The sequence below is a fragment of the Octodon degus genome, unplaced genomic scaffold (genome assembly GCF_000260255.1).
Source record: "Octodon degus isolate 3935 unplaced genomic scaffold, OctDeg1.0 scaffold00015, whole genome shotgun sequence".
NCBI lineage: Eukaryota > Metazoa > Chordata > Mammalia > Rodentia > Octodontidae > Octodon > Octodon degus.
The window spans coordinates 15523120-15528851 of record NW_004524591.1 but is presented as its reverse complement, the minus strand read 5'-3'; the positions used below and the strand labels follow the sequence as shown (position 1 = coordinate 15528851).

The following is a 5732-nucleotide window of genomic DNA, read 5'->3' as shown; positions in this document are numbered from 1 at the left end:
TGAAATAATCACCTCACTGGAGCAGGGTTCTGGTAACCTCTGGTGACCCACATTTTCTATTCGTTTTTTTTTTTTTCCCGGTACTAGAGATGGAACTCAGGACCTTGTGTTTGCCAGGCAGGTGCTTATGCCACTGAGTTATCTCCTTGGCCCACATCTTCTATTCTGAGATAGCTCAAGAATAAAGCATCTTAGGGAGAAGTTGATGGGGGCAATGGAGAGAGAAGGAGGAAGCAGCCTCCTGTGTCTTGCAGGCCTCAAGAAGGCTGTTTCCCAACCTGCTGTCTTCAGTCAGTACTAGCGATTCCAGGTATCTCCTTTTATTGAGCAGAGTGCCTGGCCATGCCCTCGTGCACCTTGTACTGGGGAACTTTTGAAACACGTGCGGTGTCCCATGACTTGACTACTGTGGGGTCCATAAAGCAATTATTGTGTCCTGTTCATTTCCCCCACAAACATCAGCAGTTTCTGGCCCACAACAGGGGCTCCAGGGTCATCTCCTGAGAGTGCAGTGAGGGAATGAATGAATGAATGAATGAATGAATGAATGAACAAGTGAACCTTCCTTTGTGAGTAGTTTTAAAAAAGAAACCATGAGATGAACTCTAGATTTTTTTTTTTTTTTAAGGAACCAGGGATTGAACGCAGGCCCTTGCGCTGGCCAGAGAACTCTAGATTACTCTCAACTACTCATAGTAATTTGAGCTCAAATCCAATCTATATCACTTAACCACATTGATTTTGGGCAAACATCTTTTTTTTTTTTTTTTTTTTTTTTTTGGAATTACAGATCTTTATTTGAAAATCTGATCTGCCAATTTAGAGTTTTCCACCAACTTGTGGAGCAGAAACTTTCCCAGGCTTCCCAATCTCTGCTTAGGCGCTGCCTTTGTGGGAGCCTTAGCAGCAGCCATGGCAGTCTTTTCAGATGCTTGCTTAGCCTTTTTTGCTTCCTTGGCAACCCTGATAGCTTGTTCTCTTTGGGCCTTTCTAACTTCTGGTTTCTGATTCCTCTTGGCCATTATGTCAGCAAGAGATGCACCAGTGATGGCCCTCTGAAATTTGACTGCTCCTCGTGTTCTTTTCTTTTGAATTTCTCCCGACTGTCCCTTTTTGTGCTTTCTTCTGTAGAGGACAGTCCAGTTTATTTGCCGAGGATTTCTTTTGGAAAGGAATGCAGACTCGCATTTTGCATTCAGAAACTGGAAGACCTTCCTGTCAGTCCTGGAGTAGTGCCTCCCGTGTCCCGGGTAGATCTTGTATCTGCTGAAGCTGCACAGCTCGACCTTCATGGTGGCAGCCGACAGTCAAGGCAGAAGATGGTGAAAAGCTGGGCAAACATGTTAATGTGTCTTGTATCTTCAGCTCCTCATGTACTAAGAGATAGAGTAAAACCAATACAAGGCCTCGTAGTTCACATGAGGTGCACAATGTACTATTCTTCAATTGCTCAATGCATTACAACTGCTTGTACACTGTTTCCTGCATTGTCTTTTCCTCATTTGATTTTCCTGGCTTTAAAATTGTTATTATTAAACTCAGTACTCAGAAATATCCTTGCATGTGGGTGAATAGCTCAACTTGAATTTTTTCGCTTAAATTATGTCCTGATAAATCATCATATGAATGGACTTTCTGAATAAAGTCTTTGTCATCCTTTATTAGCCATTTAACTTTCATACACAATAAAGACCCATTCTGAAGCTAGCCTATGAAGGAATGTGGCGTCTAACTACAATGGATATCTTATCTTTCTCCCTCATATTGAACAAATGACCATGTGCTAGGACCAGCACAAAGTTCTTGCTATCCTTAGCTTACTGCTGACTCTACAACAACCAGGGAGGTGGATGCTGAGGTCATCAACTTTCAAAGATAAAAAACTGAGACTCAGAGTGGTTATCTAATTAGGCCAAGGAACTCTGAGCAAGAAAGCAGTACGGTGGTTTCTCAGCTGTCTGTTCCTACCTCCTTCAGGTGAAGTATAATTTTGGCTTTGCTATAATCAGCTCTATCTCAACTTCACTGAGTAATTATGATTGGTTCAAACCAACCCTGGTGATTCTATCATCCTATCCCTTTTGGATAGCAATTAATTCCAATAAACCAGGCATCAGTATAGGGAACTTCTCCAACCAATCATGTTAAAGTCACTGACTTCTCTTTCCTCTGCTGGCTTCTAATGAAAAAGCTGATGGTCCTGCTTTGCTGCTTGCAACCATCCTGTGGTTGCATCCTGAGGGAAATCAAGAAGTCAGTCTGAAGATGAAGTTGGAGCAGCAGAATGGAGAAAAAGCTACCAGCATCCCTGGAACATTGGACCTAGAAACTATCTTTGGCCCAGTTTGAGTCACTACATTTTCTCTGCTCTTTTTTTTTTTCTCTCTCTCTCTCTCTCTCTCTCTCTCTCTCTCTCTCTCTCTCTCCAGGGTTTCACTGTGAAGTTCAGGTTGGCCTTGAATTCACTATGTAGCCAAGGCTGGTCTCGAACTTGCAACCATCCTCCTGCCTCAACTTCCTGAGTCCTGGTATTACCAGCTCTGCTCTTAGACCAGTTTGACTTGGTTTTTCTGCTACTTTCATTCAAAAGCATTGCATGGACAGGTTCAAATACTATTCTTTCTGACTCTAATGTGAAGCCCCATGCCACACCGCTTTCTGCTTTCCTTGTGGATGGGTGTGAAACTCATACCTTTATCTGCAGTCCACAGCATCACCATATCTCAGCCAGTTTGCAGCACTTGCGGGGTGGTTTATTCTACAACTGGAAGGCTCTCGGTGGTAGATGGTAGCATTTTAAGGATGGGCTTTCCAATTAGTGACTGGAAGCTGTTAGAACAAGCTGACAGATATTTGTAGATATTGCAGTCTTGTTACCTGTACGTGATATGATAGAGACCATGATTTCCTGAAACCTGTGTGCACCAAATCCTATGCTTCCTTTGCTTCTTCTGTGGTAATGTTTACTTTATAAATTAGGAACAACAAGAGATTAATAATAACTAGTAATAAAATAGATGATTATAACAATACAATGTGTTGTGATTTATATTTAGATGTTCCCCAAGAGTCTCATGTGCTCACAAACAAGACTTTTGGAAGGGGATTGAATCCTGGGGGTGCTGTATTGGCCTCACTGTTATTTTGAGGTAAAGGTACTCCAAGCCTTAGCAACCTTAGCTCATGACTTTTTCTTCCCTATTGAGTTGAGAGTTTTCATTTTTTTGCTTAAAGGCAGCAATTAGCAACTTCTTCTTGGCATATTAACAGTTCTTTTGTGCTTTGGGACTAGTATTAGATAAAATAAGGCTGACTTAAGCATATGCTCTGTGCTGCTGTGACAGTGGTGCCAAGTGATTAAAAGGAAGATAGTGTATACAGCGTGGAAACACTGGACAAAGAGACAATTTATGTTCATATTCTATGTGAGATGGAGCAGGATGATGTGAGCTTTCAGCACACTACTGAGAACGGTGCTGTCTCAGCCACTTTTCTGTCACTGGGACAAACTACTCAACACTGTCAACTTAAAGAAGAGGTTTGTTTAGGCTCCTAAGTTCAGTCCAGAATCGTTTGGCTCCACAGCTGAAATGGCATGGCGGAAGCGCACAGCAGAGGAAAGCTGTTCAGAGGCAAGGAGCCAGGCACAAGAGTAGACCCTCAGTGATGAGCCTCCAACCTGCCCCGCTGCCACACAGCAGCACATTCAGTGTGAATCCCCAGATGGGCACAGAGCCCCGTGATGCAATCATCTTTCAAACCCATGAGTTTTCTTAGAGACACTTCAGATCTAAACTAAAACAGATGCACAATTTAAACATTTTTAATTATTTCTGGAGCTTTTCAATTAATATTTTGGGACTGAGGTTTACTATGGGTAACTGAGACTGTAGAAGGAGAAGCCACAGTCATTGGCTTTGGGGGTGCGATGCTGCGTAAGATGATGAAAACCTCTTCCTGGGATGACTCTGACTGAGGACGGCCTTAGAAGAGCGCAGACTTCAGTGGGGACCAGAGAAGTAAACAGACATTGCTGATGGCTGCTTATCAGGCCTTGACATATTAAACATGTAAAAAAAATGCTAAATCCCTATGACAGCAATCTAATTGATACAAGGCTTAGAAGGAATACTGGCTGTATCAGAGCTGGAAGTGCAAAATATTAACAAATAAATCATAGCTAGTAAAATTGAAGCACGACCAGGAGATCCATTTGAAAAGATAGTTAGCAAAGTCAATTTGAGGCACATTCATCAAGCTCTGAAAACCCAGGGAAGGCCCCGCCCACATGGGCTTCCTTTTAGCCACTCTAGGGGCTCCTGTAATTCAAGGCAGAGAACAGCTGAATCCTGATCACTAGCAAACAGATCTTTGGTAATTTTAATAAAAAGGTTTAGCAAAAGATAAAAGAAATGCCAGCTCATGTAGATGTTGATCTTTAGCTTTTTTCCCTTTTTCTCAGCTCTGCCTTCTGGGATGCACCAGAGGGCAAGGGGGCTGCCCTTGGCCTCTACCTACAGTCTGAGTCATTTCCCAGCTTCCAAGCTTAGGCACTGAGCCGCATCCTCCAGACCTCAGTTCAGGTGACATAAGGGTAACTGAAAATCTTGTGTGCTGAGCTTTGGGGGTTTTGGTTTTGGCAGGCTTGGGGCCTGAAATTAGGGACTCCACACTGAGCTGAATCCTCGGCCTTTTTTTTTTTTTTTTTTTTTTTGAGACAGGTGGTCACTAAGTTGCCAGATTACCCAGGCTGGGCTTGAATTTGAATTTAGCATCCTCTTTCTTCAATTTCCTAGAGTGTTGGGATTATAGGTGTGCTCCACCACAGTCAGCTATACATTGAGTTTTAAGCCTCCTCTAGCGTCTGAAATAGAGAAGTCCATTCTAACCTCACTGAGAAGCACCAACTCTCTCACTGATCCCATTCACCTCTCACCCAAGTTTGGGCATCCTTGGTTCTGAATGGGTAGTTTCTTCATCCAGGCCTCCAAACTCAAAAAAGCCTAAGCTCCTTGCATCTTGAACTGACCCAGCCTCCTGGTGTGAAGTGTTACACAAAAGCCCAGTCTCTGTAGCCCTGTCTCCTGCTCTGGGGCTTACTGGGGACAAGAGATGCAGTGTGAGATGCAGTGAGCCTGACTCGTTCATGGGCCACTGAGGCAGGGTGGGATGACGGTCTAGAAGGTTGTGCTTCTCAAACTCACTGTGGTGCCTGAGGAGGGCTTTATGTTTTCAGTCTGTCACAGCATGATGTGCAGGTCTGTGAGCACCTCACATGACATGTGACTCTCATAATGAAATTGACAGCCCAGAGGACACCTTTACCCTATGGAGTGAGAGATGCCCACAAATTATGCCCTGGGAAGTCATGACGCGCCAAATTACACACAATTCCAAATGCCTGCTTTCAGTTCCTGAGCTTATCTTGTTACAAGCTAGTAAGAAGTAGTTCACATCTACAGGTGGCTCTCTGAGTAACATTTATTTAGATCGATGTGTCTCCGTCTGGTGCCCAGACCAGCAACATCAACACCATTGGAGAACTTGTTCAAAATGCAAATTGTCAGGCTCCAACCAGGAGCTAAGGAACCTAGAGGGGAAGGAGCCTGGAAACCAGGCGGTTGTGAGGATGGATTGCCAAGGAGGAAACCAGCTCTTACACAGTTGGGTCAGAGAAAGAGCTAGCAACAGCAATGTGAGATTTCTCCCATTAAAGCCTGAAGCACCAGGCA

At 43.7% G+C, this 5732-nt stretch overlaps 1 pseudogene; it reads right to left on the bottom strand.

The window, feature by feature from the left end:
• Positions 1-819: 819 nt before the first annotated feature.
• On the bottom strand, positions 820-1326 carry LOC101561329 (annotated as a pseudogene).
• Between the last annotated feature and the right edge of the window lie 4406 nt (positions 1327-5732).